The following is a 22,024-nucleotide window of genomic DNA, read 5'->3' as shown; positions in this document are numbered from 1 at the left end:
TAAACGACCATAGATGGACTTATGTAAAGCCAATCAGTGCTTGTTTAACAGCCTGGATCTGCCCATCTGAAGGAGCGATGAGTCCTTGTGTCAGTGATTGGAAAGTTCTTCCTTAGTGGTTGATGCCTTTTGATTAACGGAAGGTGTTGAAGGGAGAAACACAGAAACTACAACCATTATTACACAAGGATGACCATTTAAAATTCATATTTTCAGATCTCCATCCCTCCTGTTTTAAAGGCAATTCCCGAATCTGAGTAACATCATTGTTAAAAGCTCCCCATCTGCTCCATCAACAACAGTAACCTTTGTCTGCAACCAGAAAAAGTAAAACCTCGGACTACGGACAAGATAAAGATTCCCAACACATTTGAGCAGGGGCGGAACTACCGCCCGTGCAGACGGTTCATTGAACGGGGGCCCCGAGGGAGAGGGGGCCCCTCCAGCCTCCAGCAGGGCCGCCATCAGGGCATGACTGCCCTGACTCCAGTATGGGGCCCAGCCGGTAGGGGCCCCCTTGGGGGCCCCCCTCTTGTGCGTCTCTCTCCTCATGGGGCCCCCGGCCCCATGCTAAGCGCCGGGTCCGGGACATATCAGCGCTGCGCTGCGCTCCTGCGGCAGCGCTTTCATGATTCCCCTGACTTCTGGTCATGTGACGGCGCCGTCACATGACCGGAAGTCAGGAGAACCTGGTGTCAGCGATTTGGACGAGCGCCAGGATTCTGCAGGGATCACATGGGGGTAAGTATAACAAGTTTTTTTTTTTTTAAATACAATTTACTAGGAGTGGGGGGAATGGGAGATGCACATGTGGGGGGGGATGAGAGATGCACATGTGGTGGAGGGGGATGAGAGAGGTGCACATGTGGGGGAGGCGGATGAGAGAGGTGCACATGTGGGGGAGGCGGATGAGAGAGGTGCACATGTGGGGGAGGGGGATGAGAGATGTGCACATGGGGGGGATGAGAGAGGGGCACATGTGGGGGAGGGGGATGAGAGATGTGCACATGGTGGGGTGGTGAGAGCTGCACATGGGGGAATTGGGAGAAAATGAGCTGCACATGGGGGAATTGAGAGTAGGGGGATAATGAGCTGCACATAATGAATGTGGGGTGGGGGACAGTAAATGATAAATGATGATGGGGTGGGGAGAGCAGGACATGATATAATGAATTGGGGCAGGGGGTGCATGTAAATAATGAATGCGGGGAGCAGGAAGTATAGAGTAGGGGGCGTTGCGGATGCAGGAGTGTAACTGGTAACAAATTGGCGGAAAGAGTAGAGGTTCTAATTAAATTATATATTAAGTGCCTATTTACAGTTAATGGGGGCACCGTGGTGGATTACAATTTATATTTGGAATGGTAGGTTGCATAATAACTAACCATATATTGATGGTGGATGCACGTCTGTATTCAGCTGCGTAATGTAGAAGTTGGGGAATGTGCTCTAGATAACTGTGCTATTTTATGCAGAGACGAGTCCTGGCTGGAAGACGTGATGGCGGTCTGTGCTGGATGAAGGAGAAAAGCGTAGCTGAAGGACTTCACCTAGAGACGTCACCAGTGAGTCAGTGCATTACATGTACACTTACACTATATACTATGTACCGGGCTCCTGTGTATAATGTCACTGGTGATCACTGTATTACCTGTACACTGACACTATATACAGAGCTCCTGTGTATAATGTCACTGGTGATCACTGTATTACCTGTACACTGACACTATATACAGAGCTCCTGTGTATAATGTCACTGGTGATCACTAGATTACCTGGACACTTACATTATACATACCATGTATAGAGCTCCCGTGTATAATGACACTTATGGTAATATTAGTAATGTGGTGGTAATATTAGTAATGTGGTGGTAATATGTGGTCTGGTCATGGTGTGACAGTTTTTCTCCCTTCTGTGTGGTATTATTCGGTCACTATGTTGTGGTAATATGTGGTCTGGTCATGGTGTGGCGGTATTCCCTGTATGTGGTATTATTGGTCATTTAAAAAAAAAAATGTATATGACACATTCCCTTAAAGAAAACTAAATAAAAATATATCTAAAAAGAGTATTGGATATTTTAAGAAAATTTTAATAGGTTAGAGTAGGGCCCGGCCAGAAGAGTCTACCTTATCGTGGTGGCGGCTTTAAAAATCTTTTGGCCAAAACAAAAGCTGATGGCTATGCATGTGGCACCGTCACATGGCCGAACGTCAGGAGAGCCTGGTGGCAGCGACGTGGACGAGCGCCAGGATTCTGCAGGGATCGCATGGGGGTAAGTATAACAAGTTTTATTTGTTTTAAATACAATTAATTAACTAGGAGTGGGGGGGATGAGAGATGCACATGGGGGGGATGAGAGATGCACATGGGGGGGATGAGAGATGCACATGGGGGGGGATGAGAGATGCACGGGGGGGGGGTGAGAGATGCACCGGGGGAGTGAGCTGCACATGGGGGGGATGAGCGCTGCACATGGGAGGGCGAGAGATGCACATGGGGGGGTTATGTTTACATAACTTTGTTGTCTTATGAAGCGCAGGGGGGGGCCCCCAAAAATTTCTTGCACAGGGGCCCACTACAGTCTGTGTCCGCCCCTGCATTTGAGGACTAAAAGATTCCAGGTGTCATCATTTGCACTAAACCCAATATGGTCTACTTCATTGTATGCATCAAATGACCGACTGGGGGTCTATAACTAGGGAAAAGACAAATCATGGAATAAGGATAAATTCCACACCATAAAAGAAAACAAAAGTGGGTAGCATTGTTAGGCTGCGTTCACACATTGCGTATTTTCCTGCTTTTTTTACCTGCGTTTTTTTACGCAGGTAAAAAAAGCACCTCCATTCACACACTACGTAAAAAAGCGCAGCAAAAAACGCAGTGTGAAATGAAGTGTGACATGTGTAATGTATGTGTCTGTGTGTCCTGCGTGTACTGTGCGTCTATGTGTCGTGTGTGTGAGTGTCCACCTAGCAGTGTATGTACAGACAGCTTCTGGCTGCAGTACATACACTGCTTTAAAAGAAATAAACTATGGATACTCACCTATCCGATGGATGGGAGAGGCGTCCGCTCCGGTCCCACGGCTTCCAGCATCTGCCGTGAAGCGATCAGCTGACTGTCACATGACCGGCTTGTAAATCAGCTGTCCGGAAGCCGGTTACAAGCCGGTTAGCTAACAGCTGATCGCTTCACCGGCAAATGCTGGAAGCGCAGGACCGGACCGGACGGCTCTCCCATCCATCGGATAGGTGAGTATCCATAGGTTCTCCTGCGCCTCCATAAAAAAGCGCTGGAATTACGCAGTGTGTGAACACCGCTGCGTAATTCCATCGCTTATAATGGGCACAATAGGAGAAAGTGCAGGACGCAGCTGCGTAAAGAATTGACATGTCAATTCTTTACGCAGCTGCGCTTTCGCGCTGCATAAAATCACACAGTGTCTGAACGGCAAAGTGAATTTCCCATTCACTTTGCTGGCAGACACAAGGCACATTGCGTATTTTGAAAAAGCGCGCGCAAAAAAGCGCGCGAAAATACGCAATGTGTGAACGCAGCCTTATTTTGTAGCTCTGGGGTCCTGAGTTCAAATCCTACCAAGGACAACATCTGCATGGATTGCATTGTATGTTCTCCCCGTGTTTGCATGGGTTTCCTCCGGGTTCTCTAGTTTCTGCCTACACTCCAAAGACATACTGGCAGAAAATGTAGATTTTAACCCCCAACAGGGAGAGTGATGGGAATATTTGTTAAGTGCTGCGGAATATGATGGGACTATATAAGCAAACATAATAATTACTAAATAAATAGTACTGAAAGGTAACTTCAAATCCCAGAGAGACAGAAGAGTCTGTGAAGAATGATTTATATCATTCTACATGTATTAAGGAATGTGCTCTTCAGACCTCCTGGGGGCATCACAACCCTGGACCACACCTCAATCACAGGACAATAAATCTTTCAACACTTCTTATCTATGATCTGCTCCAATATTTACTGCCACAACTGCTATCTCTCTGCCTCCCCATACTGCTTAAGCTCATTTTATTACTGCACTGTTCCTATCTCCCAGTGGTCAGTAGCGATTTACAATATAATTTCATCTTCTGTATTTGTACTCTTTATCCTATGCTACCTTTTGGTGGTTTCATTCGTGTAATTTTTCACAATTTTCAATTATGTTTTTCTTATTGTTAAAAAATAAAGATAAGATCAATTTGGTATACTTTTGTTGTCAGAATTGTTTTTTTGGTTTACTAATGTCTGTATGGGTGCTTTCACATTGCGCTCTGTGTCCTCGACGGGGTATACGTTCGGAATCATCCGGACGTATGCGCTGACGGGGACATAGACTATAATAGACTATAATGATATCAGACAAAGCGAACGTGCTCTCTCATGTGCATCATTTTCGAGAGTGTAGTAGACTACACCTGAGTGTCCAACTCCAGTAGGCGGACACTCCCGAAACGTATGCACATCAGAGAGCACGTTCGGTCTGTATGCATCATTACAGTCTATGACCCCGTCGGCACATACATTTGGACCCAGTTTTGCTGGGTATTTTGGACATATGCCTCGACGGGGCTACAGAATGCAATGCGACAGCACCTTAAAGCGCGGTGGAATATGAGTGCGCTATGTAAGTAAAATGAATAAATAAACGTAGTAAGAAGTTGTCCAGCATTATCAAGAGCCTTTTAACCACCAATATAGCCAGCAGCATTAAAGGTTTGTCCACTTCTTTTATATTGATAACCTATCCTCAAGACAGGTCATCAATATCAGATTGGTGGACAACCATCACCCCCCACCAATCAATTGTTCTTGGGGCCAGCTGCAGGCGAATGTTATCATTCGTGGAGCGGAGGAGCATAGCTCCATCAACTGTATAATGGTCACAGTGGGAAACTACAGAGTCAATTCTATTCATTTCAATAGGGGCGGATGTGTAGTAACCAGCTCACTTGAGGTGCTAGGTGTCACACTGAGAACAGCTGATTTGTGAGGGTGCTGATATCATACCCCCTCTGATCTTATATTGATTACCTATCCTGAGTATAGACTATCAATATTAAAGTCCCAGACAACCTCTTTAATTTATTAAACTTCATCAATGATGATATTAATGATCACAATGGCTGAATTAATGGTTAGAAAAATTCTTATAGTACTGGACAACCCCTTAAATACATTTTTTTAGTCCTGTTGTGTTTTAGGTATGTAGACATGGTCAAAAGTTTTGAAACTTACACAAATTTTGGTTTTCACAAAGTTTGTTGCTCCAGTTTTTATGATGGCAATTTACAATTACTCTAGATTGTTATGAAGAAGGGCAGCAAATAAGTCATGTCTCTCCAAGAAAAACATCAAGAACAGGCTGAGATTCTACCGGACGTACCGGGATTGGACAGTATGCGACTTGGGTAACATTATTTTCTCTGATGAAGTCCTCTTCAGACTGTTTGGGACATCTGGAAGCATGATTGTTCGGAGAAGAAAAGGTGAGCACTACCATGAGTTCTGTGTCATGCCAGCAGTAAAGCATCCTGAAACCATTCATGGGGCTTCTTTTCATCCAAGTGTCATACTCACAATTTTGTCTAAGAACACTGCCATGAATAAAGAATGGGATCTAAACATCCTGCAAGAGAAACTTCTCCCAGTGATCTAGGAGCAATTTGGTGATGAAGAATGCATTTCCAGCATGATCGAGCCCATGACACAAGGAAAAAGTGATAAAAAAGTGATAAGTATGTGGCTAGTGAACAAAACATTGAGATGTTGGGTCCATGACCAGGAAATCCCATTGAGAACCTGTTGTCAATCCTCAAAAGTAGGTGAACAAAAATAATCACAGAAATTGTGATAAAATTCAAGCACTGATTAGGCAACAATGGTTTGTCATCTGTGTTGACCATAAGCTGATATCCAACATGTCAGGAAGAATTGCAGACATGTTGAAAAATAAGGGTCAACACTGTAAATATTAAGTCTTTGCATACACTTGATGTATTTGTTAATAAAAGTTTAAAAACTTAGTAAAAATGCTTATAATTGTACTGGAGTAACCTTAAAAACATCTGACTAAAAGAGCTAAAAACAGTGAAGCAGCAAAATTTGCAATCAAAGCTATTGCAGTACCAGAGAAAGACAGCAGCGCTAAACATTGGCTATCCACGCTATCCGAATTACTACAAAGGAATCAATAAACTGTGAATCTTCTATAAGGTAGATCCTCTTTGAAAAGATTAGGGAACCAGACCAGATTTTCTATATTATTTCCATACTGGTTCTCTCATTTGGGTGTTATTCTCACAGTCTAAATGTAACATGTAGTCAGCACAGAAGGAACGTGAAGTTTGGTGTTTTTTTCCATCATTATATGGACACATAGCAAGTTAGAAGTTGGGTACAGATGCTCTTGGCAACAAGTGACATTGATGAATGAGGAGATGCTTGAATGACTAAACTAATTCTCACTCGGAACCAACGGGACATGTAGTATCCCAGCAGCTGTCACATTAGATGAAGATCCTGCTCAGTCAGGCCAGTAACATTTTGATGTCATTGATCTTTACTTACTTATAAATGGTTGATAGATGTTCTTTTGGCAAAAAGTGGGGGCTATGTGAATTCGGAGAAGTATTAAATAGTAACATTGTGATGATTTCCAAAGATCTCTATAGTTACTATATTGAGTCAGTGGCTCATCAGGCGTGTGCTGCTTTTAACATGCCACAACTTTTTACTAAAAGGAAAAGTGAAGCACATGGCTAAGTGTATAAACTTAGAGTAACTGACTTGATAAGATATAATTTACTAATATTTTTTTTGCAAATATTTTATTAATTTATTCAGTAAATCTGAGTAATGATCATGGAATGGACAATAATTTGAGTGAAAAAGGTTTTTTTGGGGGGCAATCCCTTTTCATTAAGAAGGTGCACAGGAAGATAAGCTAATACCCCACTAATGGATTTCCCAAGTCTCCAGTACTCATTAAAGTCAGTGGTGTGATGATTGGTTGGCTGTTATCCTTGTTTCAGTTTCTGCCTAGTAACGATGATGTAATGGGGAGAAGGGGACAAGGCAGGAGAAGGGAACGGAAGGAGGAGAATAAAAGTATGGCTGTTTAAGCCTACCATCCAGCATCTCTGTGTGGCCTTCTGGAGTTCCTTTCGTCTGCATAACAACACCACAACTGGCGACGAGGAAGCGTTCATCATCAACTAAAGGTATTTCAGCTCTACAACAATGGCCTGTTTACCTGCCTTCCCTGCTTTTGATGTACATCAGTCCCCAGCTAACCTAGCAGCATGTTGGGAGAAATGGCTGAAGCGTTTTGATATATTCCTACAAGCCATGAACATATCAGATGATACCAGGAAGAAAGCCATGTTATTACATTATGCAGGGGAACAAGTCTATGATATCTTCACTACTCTGCCTAATACTGGAGAAGACAAAGACTATGAGCTCAGCAAGGCAGCATTAAGCAAATACTTCTCCCCACACAGAAATGCGGCATTTGAAATCTTCAAGTTTAGACAATTAAAGCAGTCAGCAACAGAAAATATTGATGAATATCCTGTCCGACTACGGCACCTTGCAGCTTACTGTGAATTTGCAGATGTCGACAAAGAGATCCAAATGCAGATTTTACAAGGCTGCATCTCCTCTAAATTACGGAGACTAGCACTCAGAGATCCCACCATGACTTTAGCAAAATTGCTTGAAACAGCACGTGTAAATGATACCGCCGAAAAACAAGCTAAACTCATAGAGAACATTGACTGCGAGGCGGAAGCACCATCTTGTATAGCAAAGCTAACACAGAGACCGCCTGTGCCTCGTACGCAGGGGGCAACTTGCTACAACTGCGGAGGGTCGTATCCTCACCAGAATATCTGCCCAGCAAAAGGGGGGACCTGCCATAATTGTGGAAAACAAAACCATTTTGCAAAAGTGTGTAGATCCAAACCACAATCCCCTCATCCTACAGTACAACCCAGGTCACAAAAAGTCCAAACGCTGCAGCTTACTGACGAGCCTCACAGTACTTATCTATTCTCAGTAACTGCAGAGGGATCTCAAACACTGCACGCACTTACCAGTCCAAGGCGACTTATCCTGATAAATGGCAGTCCGGTGGAAGCCCTAGTAGACACGGGGGCGTCAGTAAACGTCATCAGCCGTGCAGTCTATAGCCGACTCCCGAACAGACCTGCTCTACAAAGCACTAGCCTAAAGATTTTTCCTTATGGTTCAGCATCGGCACTACCCCTGTGCGGCAAATTTCAGTCAGAACTTGCAGCTGACGGGAAGTCCATCACCGACACTGTATATGTAGTAGAGTGCTCCGCAGACACGCTTCTCAGCTGCAGTACTGCTATATCTCTGGGTCTGGTCAACCTGGTCAATAGCGTCACGGGTCCTTCGGCCCAACACATCATGCAGAGGTACCCCAATCTCTTTAAAGGTCTCGGTAAGCTAAAAGACGTTCAGATAAAATTGCATATTGACCAGTCAATACAGCCGTCTGTTCAACCTCACAGGCGCATCCCATTTCATGTCCGCAAACTTGTGGAGCAAGAACTGCAAGATCTGGAAGCGTCTGATGTTGTTGAACGAGTTGAAGGCCCGACCCCTTGGGTATCGCCCATTGTTGTTGCACCAAAACCAAAGCAGCCTGGTAAAATCCGGCTATGCGTGGATATGCGGCATGCCAATCTGGCTATTCAAAGAGAAAGGCACATCACGCCCACTATTGATGACATTCTCGCAGACCTGAATGGTGCAAAAGTATTCTCTAAAATTGATTTAAAATCAGGTTATCATCAACTTGAGTTGCATCCAGATTCCAGATACATTACAACTTTTAGTACCCACGTGGGTTTACGACGATTCAAGAGGTTGAACTTTGGTATCTCATCTGCGGCAGAAATATTTCAGAACGTTATCAGTCAGGTTCTATCTGGAATAGCAGGAGTCCTAAACGCCAGTGATGACATTCTTATATATGGTACAACCCAAGAGGAGCATGACAGTCACTTAGAGCAAGTGTTTCAGAGACTGCAAGCCTGCAATCTAACTGTCAATCCGTCAAAATGTGAGTTTAACCAAAAGTCATTAAGCTTCTTTGGATATATCTTTTCTGAGCAAGGAGTTTCAGTAGATCCTCAGAAAATTTCTGCCATAAAGTCAGCTAGCCAACCTCAAAATGTGTCAGAGGTTCGCAGTTTTCTAGGACTAGTCACGTACTGTGGACGATTTATACCTGATCTGGCCACGGTCTCCGAACCCCTGCGACTACTCACGAAAAAAGACACTCCTTGGACATGGACTACTGAACACCAAGCAGCATTCGACTCCATGAAGTCCAGTCTAACTGGCGACACCGTCATGGCCTATTTTGACCCTCTAAAGTCCACCGAGCTGATCGTGGACGCAAGTCCGGTGGGCCTGGGTGCAATTCTCACACAAGTGTCCAAAGCAGGCAACGTCTCTACCATTTCCTATGCAAGCAAAGCCTTAACAGAGACAGAACAACGCTATTCACAAACTGAAAGGGAAGCTCTTGCGGTTGTATGGGGATGCCTTCATTTTCATCTGTACCTTATGGGACATAAATTCACAGTGATAAGTGACCACAAACTGCTCATTCCGCTTTTCAACAAACATTCTTCAAAGCCTCCCCCACGACTTGAACGCTGGTTGCTCCACCTACAGAACTACCAGTTTCGGTTGAGATACGAGGCAGGAGCTGGTAATCCAGCAGACTACTTCTCGAGACACCCAACACCACAAACTACCAAGGACGACATCCGAGCAACTATCCTTGCAGAGGAACATTTCAATTTTATTGTTGCACATTCTGTGCCAAAAGCCATGACTATGGAGGAAATACAACAAACGGTGGATTCTGATCACCAACTTCAGTTAGTTATAGAGACTGTTCGATCTAAAAATTGGAGCAATTTTCTTGCTGAAGCCCGCCTCCAAACACCAGATCAAACAACCTACTTGACAGCTTTCTTTAATGCACGACATGCTCTCTCTGTGTCTGATTCGAATCTACTGTTGCGTAACAATCGGCTGGTGATACCCCAGAAGCTTCAAAGCAGAGTACTGGATCTGGCCCACGAGGCTCATCAAGGGGTGGTGAAAACAAAGCAATCACTGAGAGAGAAAGTCTGGTTTCCAGGACTAGACAAAAAAGTAGAGGCACTTATTGAAACTTGCATACCTTGCCAAGCAACTACAATTGACCATAGACGCGCACCCTTACAAATGACACCCCTGCCAGAGGGCCCGTGGACTGCTGTTAGTGTTGACTTCTGTGTTTTACCGGATCACTCCTATCTGCTGGTTGTCATGGATGACTATTCGAGGTTCCCAGTCATTGAACATGTTTCGACAACCTCTGCCAGGGCTGTTATACCAAAATTAGACAAGATCTTCTCGGCATATGGCATACCGGAAACAGTGAAATCCGACAATGGACCACCTTTTAATAGCACAGACTTTCGATCATTCGCAACCTATCTGGGTTTCACTCACAGGAAAATAACTCCTTACTGGCCTCAGGCCAATGGTGAAGTGGAACGGTTCATGCAATCAATCAACAAAACTTTGAGGATCGCTACCATGGAGCACAAGGATTTACAGCAAGAGCTACACAGATTTCTTAGACAGTACAGAGCTACACCCCATTCTACTACCGGGGTACCACCCGCCACTGCGCTGTTCAACAGGCCTATGCGTGTCAAACTCCCGAGCGTTCCGCTGAGTCCTGTTCAAACACCAATTGCTACTAAGGATGCCATATCCAAACAGAAGATGAAGACGTATGCAGATAAGAGCAGTCATCGTTGCAAGCCGCCGGAAGTTTTGGTGGGAGATTGGGTCCTTGTAAAAAGACTAAGACCTAGTGACAAGTTTGCATCACGATACTATCCTGAACCCTTTCAGGTCACACAAGTCAAAGGCACCATGATCACTGCTCAAGATCACGGTCGCCAGGTCACAAGGAACGTGTCACATTTTAAAAAACTTTGTGACTATATCCCAGAAACAGACGAGGCAGATGGCGATGACGTCCTGCCGGGTCCCCAGAGCTCAGCAGTTCCAAGGGAGGATACCTCAGAGGACTCGGAAAGTTCATCTGGGACTGAGATGTCTCACCGCTATCCAGCGAGGGCAAATCGAAGACCGCCAGCCCACCTCTTGGACTATGTTCTGCAGTAAAAAGAAAAAAAAAAAAACCCTTTGTGCTAATGTGAATTTTTGAACCGTTATCCAGTTCTATTGTTGTTTTGTTTTGTGAGAAGAGGAGAGATGTGATGTTGTTACTACATCTGTGATTGGTTGGCTGTTATCCTTGTTTCAGTTTCTGCCTAATAACGATGATGTAATGGGGAGGAGGGGACAAGGCAGGAGAAGGGAACGGAAGCAGGAGAATAAAAGTATGGCTGATTAAGCCTACCATCCAGCATCTCTGTGTGGCCTTCTGGAGTTCCTTTCGTCTGCATAACAATACCACAAGTGGAACCGGTTCTTCTCCTCATACAGAACACTTGCAGGTTTGGCCGGGCCGATCATGCATGTGTATTGGGGATCAGGAAGGATAGTTGTACTGAACGAGCTCTTGACTGATGTGTAAGGCCAGCTGTGCTCTGCAAAGCCTACAAACGGGATGTGGGGGGGGGGGCATCATTTTCTGTTCTGTTTTTTGTCAAGTCCCTTAATTGTCACAATTACAGTATTACCAGTGAACAAATAAGACTACAAGTATTCAGTGTTTAAGCAAACCTCAAAACATAACAATTTTTACCCAACCTCTTTAATTCCAAAAATGTACACGTATTGCCAAAGTTTTAAATGAAATGCATAACTAGTACAAAAAAATATATAAAAAATAAAGTATTTATTTCAGCACTGTGTTAAATAACAGTATTGGTTGGCGGACTTGAGCCATAGTAGACGTGTGGTAGATTATTACATGATTACTGACACATGTTTGAGCAATAAATTGCCCAAATCCTGTTATTATCCTATCATATTCTACTTCAACACCAGCCCAAAAAACACAAAATAATAAGCCAGTGTCCCTAGGAGAACTCCAGTGCATGATAATATGATCTACCAAAGAATTTCATTTCTACTTTTGTCTTGTAAATTGGTTTTCATCACTGGTAAAATGCTAGAGGGCAAGTGGTGAGGTGACTACTGGAAGATTTCTTTTTTTTTTAGAAGTTGTGTAGGTTTTTTTTTAAAAGACCTCTTAAATTATTGTAGGTAAGACATAGGAAACTAGGCCAATATAGCTAGTCAGCCAAGAGCCATATCCATAATTTCTGTGAATACTAAATAAAGATAAATTAATGATGTAACGCTGGTGGGTGTGGAGGACCCACTGCGCCACGGGCCATGCTTACCCTGGAGGGGCGTGATTAAGTGTCTACCAGGTATTCACTAGAGCCTCTGAAGGTAAGGATAGGCTGGGCTGCTGGTAGACACCAGGTACCACTCCAGGTCAGTCCCTGGGAGTACAGCAGATGACTGGAGGGTCAGAGACTTGGGTACAGGGTACAGATGGGCGAGACAGATGCGTAGTCAGACAGTCCGAGGTCGGGGCAGGCAGCGCAGGTTCAGAATTCGTAGCCAAGGTCAGAAGCGGAGAGATAAGGATAACGAGAAGGCAAGTAGGGTCGATAACAGAAGACACAAAACAGGAATAGCCCACTACAGGAAAGTAGAAACTGAGCTATTAAGAATCTAATTTCAGGCGAGGAATGGAGGGTGGCGTAGCCTGATATATCTCCTGCTGGACATGCCGCCCCTATGACTCACAAACAGTGAGTCCTCTATGGGAAACCTGGCACCCTCGCTGATCAGATGTTATTACCTCTGCGGGGAATCAGATGTAAACATCAAACGAAGCTGGACGGTACGGCTCCGTTCAATGTGAAGAGCCCACTGCCGAGACCAGCAGATCAGCTCCTATTCTCTAAAAGCTGGTTTTCAGAAGCTGATCTGCAGTACTTGGCAACTGCAGCTACACATTGAACATAATTGAGCTGTTCAACATCAATATTAGATGCCCCAAAATCCATTTAATTTTCAGTTTGAATTTCAAGTGAGGTATGTAAGGATAAACAGTTACCACATAGGGGATCAGATACATATGCTTTGTGGCTAATAAATATTATTTTATATCAGTTCTATGATCTCGATTAATTAAGACTGCAATTCTAAGGCTATGTGCACACGATGCAGAAATGCTCAGGATTTTTTCCTGAGCGTTTCTGCATCTCTCTGGCAGGAAAAAACGCATGCGGATTGTACATGCGGTTTCCTGCCAGGGACATGCGGAAATGAAGCGGTCTTCACTTTCATTTCCGCATGCGGGTTGACAAGCACTTCCCAAGCGATTTTAGCATCACTTGGAAAGTGCTTGTCAACTTCACACTATATAAATCCATGCAGCCGGCATGGATTTATATAGTGTGTGAATGTCAAAAAATAAAAAATAAATCTATACTTTACCCTCTGATGGCCCCCGGTGTCCTGCTTCATCGGTCCCGGCTGCCGGCAGTGAAGACTGTAGGACCTTCCGACGTCAGCGTCACGTGACCCGTCACATGACTCTGACGTCAGCGAAGGTCCTTCTTCATTCAACCGCGAAGTGCCCGGGAAGCCGGCAGGACGCAGCGCGGGCCGTCAGAAGGTGAGAATATATATATTTTTTATTTTATTCTTTTTTTTTTAATGGTACCTGGGTCTGGATGAGAGTCCTCTCCTCCACACCCGGGTACCATCCGCACATTAGACCGCATGAAAAGCGCATCAACATATACAGTGATGCGGATTCCATGCGGTCTAATGCAAGTCAATGGCGGCAAAAGAGCAGCGTTTCCGCAAAATTAATTGACATGCTGCGGATTTTTGACCGCAGCGTTTACGCTGCGGAAAAATCCGCATCATGGGCACAGCACATGCGGATTTCCATTGGGGAACATTGCTGCCCTTCTACCATGCGTTTTTCATGCGTTTACGCGGCGTTTACGCAACTGCAAAAACGCCGCGGAAACGCATGAAAAACGCATCGTGTGAACTCAGCCTAATACTGCTTTCTGGATGAGGGGGGTGGTGGAGTCAGACACTCCTGATTCATGAAGCGGTGCGTGCCTCTTCATTAATCTAGAGCTCCTGTCGAGTGGCATGCGCCTATGTGTGCTACACCTGAAACTTTACTCCAGTCATGTACGTAGGTGAGATTTCTGGCATACGGAACTTCACAGCTCTTCATGAACTAGACAAGCTGCGGCATCACGTCCCCGCCATGTTCCCGTCCCACCCCATCTCTGCCAATTTTGGTGTAGCTGGGAGAAACTGGCATGAAAACACCAAAAGTCGCAAAGTTGTGAGGTGTGCCAACATATTGTGACTTATAAAAAGCTTTTATGCCATATTTTAAGCATAAAACCATTGATTAATTGGGGCATATATTGTTAAGGACCTAATACATAGGGTGGTAATTGTCCAGAAATTCCTCTATTGTCCGTAAAAAAAAAATAATAATTAGTTTTTTTTGAAGCCGGAGAAACCTTAACAGATTATTATGACTGTAGTGATCATCATTTTACAGGTGACAGTGAATGCAGTACATGTCTTCAGACCAGGATTATGGTTACGGGTTGTTGACATACAGTCATGGCCGAAAGTGTTGGCACCCTTGAAATTGTTCCAGAAAGTGAAGTATTTCTCCCTGAATAGTATTGCAATTACGCATGTTTTGTTATTCACGTTTATTCTGTGTGTGTTGGAACAACAGAAAAAAAAAAGGAATTGGAAATCTTTTCACATATAACCCTAAAAATGGCCGGACAAAATTGTTGGCACCCTCAAATTAATATTTGGTTGCACGACTTTTGGAATAAATAACTGTTATCAATCGCTTCCTATAACCATCAACAAGCTTCTTACACCTCACAACTGGAATTTTGGAACACTCTTCTTTTGCAAACTGCTCCAGGTCTCTCATATTTGAAGGATGACTTCTCCTAACAGCAATGTTAAGATCTCTCCACAGGTGGTCAATGGTATTTAGATCCGGACTCATTGCCGGTCAATTCTGAACTCTCCAGCACTTTGTTTCCATCCATTTCTGGGGGCTTTTTGGAAAGGTGCCAACAATTTGTCCAAGTCCATTTTTGGGGTTTTGTATGAAATGATGTCCAATTTGCCTTTTTTTCATTGTTATTTTGGATTGTTCCAATACACACAAATGAAATAAACATGTGTACAACAAAACATGTGTAATTGCAATAATTTTTTGGGAGAAATACTTCATTTTCTGGAACATTTTCAATGGTGCCAACACTCTTGGCCATGAGAGTATATCACTCAGAATCTTAACAATATATTGTAGTTTTCCCATGTGTCTATAAAAAATGTTGTCTGCCTGTGATTTTTTTTTATAAGTTGTTCAGAAAAAAAAATAAAACAAGTTGGCAACCCTGGGGGGTAATAGGGCAAATCCTGATCATTGGCCATTGTACACATACCATCGATGCACTCATCCATTGGCTGATTGAATCGTTTATAAGGACCCTCAAATCATTGCTGCCAGTGGATCATTTCCCCTGAAAACAGGGAATGTGCTGCCGACAATAAGCAGAATGTAAGGGAGCAAACTGTCGTATTTACAATCATTAGTCCCACGCAGTTTACATTTGTCTTGTAAATGAGCCTTAAACGAGTGCCAATCAATTTGTTATATTGTTTTTCTTTAGTTCTTATATGATCTGAGCTTTAGAAAGTGTAGAAAAATTATCAATCTGTAATGATCTCACACAGCAGAATTATTTAAAAGCCCAAGAGGGTGCGAACGAAGTCAAAAAAGTTTTCCTTTGTGTTGGGACTTTTTTAGCGAAAAAGACAAAGGAGGAAAATGTATCTTTGACACAAATCTGAAGTGAGCTGAAATCATGCTTGTTCCCTCACCAGCATTAGCGTTCCATTAAACTATGCCCTCAGTATCTATTTTAAGATCTAAATCCCACAACATTATTTTTTCCATATTGCAAGTCCATTAAAATATATCTTTCCTATAAAGAAAAAAAAATGAATCCCAGATGCAGCTGTCTTTGGAGCGATGTTTGTTTAGTTGAGTGGTATAGTTATGGACTGTTAGGCAGCCGGCCAGTGTGAATACCAACCTCTAGGTGTCGGTAGTGTGCAGTGAACAGAGAACAGAATAACTACAGGAAAAATATATCTTTGTACTGTGTTAGCCAGTAGATACAAAAATATTCAAATCTAAGAGTCCTAAGTGGTTGATGCCTTTTCATTGTTAACTGAAAAGATGGTAATAAATTCATGGTTGAATTCTCATCAACGGGCGATTAAAGAAAAAAGAATAGATCTACCTGTGGCCAAACATTTTTGCAGCCCTGATCACAGGATCATGGACATGAAATTACTGGTATTGAAAGGTAACTTCCAATCTCAGAGAGACAGATGAGTCTAGGAGCACAAACTTATGATGATATGTGACACTCAGAGCAGGAATGAATGTGTCCCAGGGATCAGGGTCGGTCTGGCCTGGCGGGAAATCGGGAAATTTGCCGGTGGACCCCGATATGAGAGCGAGAAAATTGGTGGCGGGGGCCCTTTAAAAGCGCGGCTGAAGCAAATGTAGTGTCACGCGCACGGCACATTCATTGGTGACAGCGGGACTGCAGTGACGTGCATGCAGCATACTTACCACGTGAGTCCCTGACACTAAGAGGATGGATTCTTTCTGGGCGGTGACACGCACCGCGCTCTGCTTTCCCGGTGGCTGGCAAACTGTGGTGTGGTGTCAGGTGACGCTGACGCCGCTCTCTTCTGGCCTCTGATACGCCGCAGCCGCGCTCTGCAGTGCTTTCTCTCTGCTCCGGGGCCGTCCTATGATATGCCGGCGCCACCGAACCCGACGTCTCGCTCTGCTCTCCCTGCTCCTGGGCTTCTGATACGGTCCCATCCCGGCTCCATATCTGGCCTGGCTTGCTCCCCTGTAGTAATACCGGCTCCCGACCAGGTGGTGGCACCGGCGCACCGCCCCCTTCTCTCCTGCTCTGACACTGGGCTTTTTTATACCGGCTCCGAGGCTGCATATGTGGACGGTGACCGTCCTCTACAGTTCAACTCTCCAACCTGGCCTGGCCTGGAATTGGAAACAAGGCTTCAGGCCTACAGCTCTCACTGGTTCAATTTCATGTCAAGAACACCGTGCCAAGTATTCAATGATGTTTTATGGGTGAGTCATGTGTGTGTATATGCCTGTGTGTGTGTGTGTATATGCCTGGGTGTGTGTGTATATGCCTGCGTGTGTGTGTGTATATGCCTGCGGGTGCGTGTATATGCCTGCGTGTTTGTGTATATGCCTGCGTGTGTGTGTATATGCCTGCGTGTGTGTGTATATGCCTGCGGGTGCGTGTATATGCCTGCGTGTGTGTATATGCCTGCGGGTGCGTGTATATGCCTGCGTGTGTGTGTATATGCCTGCGTGTGTGTGTATATGCCTGTGTGTGTATGTATGTGTGTGTGTATATGCGTGTGTGTGTATATGCCTGCTTGTGTGTGTATATGCCTGTGTGTGTGTGTATATGCCTGTGTGTGTATGTATGTGTGTGTGTGTGTATATGCGTGTGTGTGTGTGTATATGCCTGCGTGTGTGTGTATATGCCTGTGTGTGTGTGTGTATATGCTTGCGTGTGTGTGTATATGCCTGCGTGTATGTGTGTGTGTGTATATGCCTGCGGGTGCGTGTATATGCCTGCGTGTGTGTATATATGCCTGCGTGGGTGTGTGTGTATGTGTATATGCGTGTGTGTGTGTGTATATGCCTGCGTGTGTGTGTGTGTGTATATGCCTGCGTGTGTGTGTATGTGTATATGCGTGTGTGTGTGTATATGCCTGCGTGTGTGTGTATATGCCTGCTGGTGCATGTATATGCCTGCGGGTGCGTGTGCATGTATATGCCTGCGGGTGCGTGTGCGTGTATATGCCTGCGTGTGCGTGTATATGCCTGCGGGTGCGTGTGCGTGTATATGCCTGCGTGTGTGTGTATATGCCTGCCTGTGTGTGTGTGTATATGCCTGCGGGTGCGTGCGCGTGTGTGTGTATATGCCTGCGGGTGTGTGTAAATGCCTGCATGTGTGTGTGTGTGTAAATGCCTGCCTGTGTGTACAGTGTGTGTGTATATGCCTGTGTGTGTACAGTGTGTGTGTGTATATGCCTGTGTGTGTACGGTGTGTGTGTGTATATGCCTGTGTGTACAGTCTGTGTGTATATGCCTGCATGCGTGTGTGTGTATGTATTTGAGTGCCTGCATGTCTACGTGTGTATATGTGTCTTCACACGTGTGTGCATGCTTCCCTGCATGTCTGCATTTTTGTGTGTGATTGTCTGAGTGTGTCTGTGCATGACTGCATGTGCTTGCCTGCGTGTGTGTATATGCCTGCGTGTGTGTGTATATGCCTGCCTGTGTGTGTGTGTATATGCCTGCGGGTGCGTGCGCGTGTGTGTGTATATGCCTGCCTGTGTGTATATGCTTATTTGTGTGTAAATGCCTGCATGTGTGTACAGTGTGTGTGTGTATATGCCTGTGTGTACAGTGTGTGTGTGTATATGCCTGTGTGTGTACGGTGTGTGTGTGTATATGCCTGTGTGTACAGTGTGTGTGTATATGCCTGCATGCGTGTGTGTATGTATTTGAGTGCCTGCATGTCTACGTGTGTATATGTGTCTTCACACGTGTGTGCGTGCTTCCCTGCATGTCTGCATTTTTGTGCGTGATTGTCTGAGTGTGTCTGTGCATGACTGCGTGTGCTTGCCTGCGTGTGTACTTGTCCCCATTTCTGTGAGTATGTGTATCTGCGTGTGTATATTAGGGCTCTTTCACATATCCTGATATTTACGGGACTGGAGATATCCGTGTCCACCTGTGTGTCATCCGTGTGACACGTACCGGCGCTTGGGAATCAGTGTACAGTTAGCGCTGTTCCCAAGAGCTGGGTGCTGAGCGCTGCCCTCATCATAGATCCCTGCCGGTGCTGCGATCAGCAGCAACAGGGTCAATGATGAGAGTAGTAGTCTACTCCCGCCGTGTCCAACTGTAAAAATAGGAATAAAATAAAAAAATCCTTATACTCACCTCTCCTAAGTGTCACCCGCTGTAATACGTGCGAGTGCTCACACCGAGGAGAATGACTCCTGCAGAGAGCGGGCCCCGGAGCTGCGTTCAGTGATTGACAGGGCACCCCTTGTTGAGCGCAGCTCCGGGGCCCACTCGCTGCAGGAGTCGTTCTCCTCGGTGTGAGCGCTCGCACGGATTACAGCGGGTGACACTTAGGAGAGGTGAGTATAAGGATTGTTTTATTTTATTCTTATTTTTACAGTTGGACATGGCGGGAGTAGACTACTACTCTCAACATTGACCCTGCTGCTGCTGATCGCAGCACCGGCAGGGATCTATGATGAGAGCAGCGTTCAGCACCCAGTGCTTGGGAAGAGCGCTGTCATCAGTGTGCGGGATTTTTTGCGGGAGGTGCAGCAGGTAAAAACATTCATTTGAATGGGTCTACGTGTACCAATGTCTCTGGTACGTGTGGAAACTGCCATCGCATGTACTGACGTGTGAAAGAGCCCTTAGTATTTGTCTGTGTGCGCTTGTTTTCGTGTGTGTAAGCGTGCTTCTGCATGTCTGTGTGCTCTTCCGAAGATTTATTATATTTGGGGAGAGATTGGAGGGAAATTTTAGGAGACAGAATGGGGAGATGTGTGAAGAAACAGTATGGTGAACCAGAGGAGGGGTGGGAATGAGTGCAGGAACAGAATGGGGAAGGGGGATGTGTGAGGAAACAGTATGGAGAGTGGGGGAATAGTGTGAGGAGACAGTATGGAGGGAGAAAAGTGTGAGGTGACACAGCACAGAGACTAGGTAGTGTGGGGGAAGGTATGGAGATGCGGCAGTATGGGGGAAACTGTGAGGGCACAGAAAGGGGGAAACAGTATGCTGAAGAGGGGGGAGTGTGATGAAGGGGCACAGTATAGAGACTGGGCAGTATAGGGGGAACACAGTGTGAGAGGACAATGTGAACAGGGGGCCCAGTATGGTAAGGAGAGGACAGTGTGGAGAGGGGGCCCAGTATGGAAAGGAGAGGACAGTGTTGAGAGCAGGTACCATAAGACGGGTAGAGTGTATGTCATGTTTTGTGCAGGGAGCATTGTAAGAGTTAGGTTTATTCAGGGGCTCAGTGTAGATATTTTTTATTCAGGAGCATTATAATGACACTGCTATCTTTAAGGGCATCGTGTGGGAATGTGCTGCAGAAGATCGGAGAAGATGGAAGTCTGCAGAGAAGAGCTGTGGATGAGAAAAGTCCTCAAGGGGTCTGGACAAGATGGAGATGAAAAGAAAGAGAACGACTCTAATCAGAGAAGACGTCTCAGGTAAGATACCTGGATGTAAATGTTCATTTGTGATCCTGCCTGTGTCTCATCAGTACTGTGGTTCCTGTATGGTCCGCAGTCTGATGATGACTGATAACAACTCCCAGTATCTCTATTGTTAATTACATACTGGGAGTTGTAGGTTTATGCGATACAAATATATATGGGGCTGACCTGACATTACAAATGATGGTGGTTCAGATGATGCATTCATGTACTGATGTGTTTGTGCACGTCTGAGTATCTGGAATAATATGTATTTTTGTAAGATGCGTGTATGTAACTGTGCATTGTGGTGTGTAGTAACATTCATATGCTTGAGGCACCTTTACTAAATCTATTAGGTCTCTTTCACATGTGTTAGGGAATTCCATTTGTCTTTCCACATTTAGGAACAGACAAGTGAAATTTGCTAACCTTGTCATAACTGTCACCATTGGGATGTGCTTGTATGGAGCGGGTTCAGGAGCTGAGCCTGCTCCATACCGGGCAGATGTCGGCTGTGTTACATAGCCGGCGTCTGCCTGTAACAGCAGTGATCAGAGCTCGCCTTGATTGCTGCTGTTTTGAGTATTTAAGTGCCCTTGTCAATCACTGACAGCGGCATTTAGATAGCACAATGGCTGGTGCATGCAGTCACCTGCTCCCTTCAGCCCCCTGTGACGCAGTTGCAGGTCGCTGATGGGTTGCCAGTATTGCTGAGTGAGCGTGGTTGGATAAGAGACATTACAGTCACTGCGAACTACAAAGTGAGCGTGCTGCAATAACGTCCGGCACCTTGATTGTGACACTTCCATGGAGCCCAACCTCAGGCTGAGCTTCATTGAATGACTAACATGGCAGCAGCACCTGGCAACTAGTGCTGAGTGAGTTTGGTCGGTTTTGTACTGTCCTTTTGTCTCTTTATACATGTACATAAAGTTCAGTAAAAAAAATATTTCATTCTATTTCATCAGGTTTTGGCAAAAAAAACGCTGAAAAAACAGACACCTGCATTTTGGTGCGTTTTTTCACCACTCATTACTTCCAATGGGTGAAAAACACTGAAAAAAAGCTGAAAGAAGTGACATGCACTATTCTGCAATAAACCATGCAAAGCACAAAATACTAATGGAAAAAAAAACAAGATGTGTGCATGAGATTTCTGGGATCTCATAGACTTTGCTGGTACTGTAAAATGCAGCTGAAAATTTGCATATAAAACGCTGAAAAAATGCCTAGTGTGAACATAGCCTAAGGGTCCGTGACCACGATGCGTTTTTCAAGCATTTATGCTGCGGAATTTTTGCAGCGTAAATGCTTGGGAAACGCTTAGTAAACCTTCCCCCATTCTCCCCAATGAAATTCCGCACTTTCAATGCCTATGCTGCGGATTTTTCCACAGCGTTCTTGATGCACTCAAAAATCCGCAGCATGTCCATTATTTGTGCATTTACGCATGCGGAATTACCATCTACAATGCATTAGAAAACGCATGGCAATTCTGCATGTGCAAAACGTGCGAAAAACG

General features: G+C 44.8%; 1 protein-coding gene across 2 annotated transcripts in view; it reads left to right on the top strand.

The window, feature by feature from the left end:
- The first annotated feature begins 689 nt into the window (after positions 1 to 689).
- BICC1 (BicC family RNA binding protein 1) overlaps positions 690 to 22,024 on the top strand; it is a 304,780-nt gene continuing 283,445 nt past the window's right edge. Inside the window, exons 1-2 of one of the 2 annotated variants that reach the window (XM_073685482.1) lie at positions 690 to 741; positions 1,476 to 1,565. The gene's annotated coding sequence lies outside the window, so the exon portion shown is untranslated. Of the gene's footprint in view, positions 742 to 1,368; positions 1,566 to 22,024 lie in introns of those variants that run through there. The other variant, XM_073685481.1, reaches the window with a different exon arrangement.

This window comes from Phyllobates terribilis, unplaced genomic scaffold (genome assembly GCF_046119375.1).
Source record: "Phyllobates terribilis strain yellow unplaced genomic scaffold, ASM4611937v1 Scaffold_5__5_contigs__length_657084704, whole genome shotgun sequence".
NCBI lineage: Eukaryota > Metazoa > Chordata > Amphibia > Anura > Dendrobatidae > Phyllobates > Phyllobates terribilis.
Note: the sequence above shows the minus strand (reverse complement) of the source record. Positions and strands in the feature narration are given on the sequence as shown.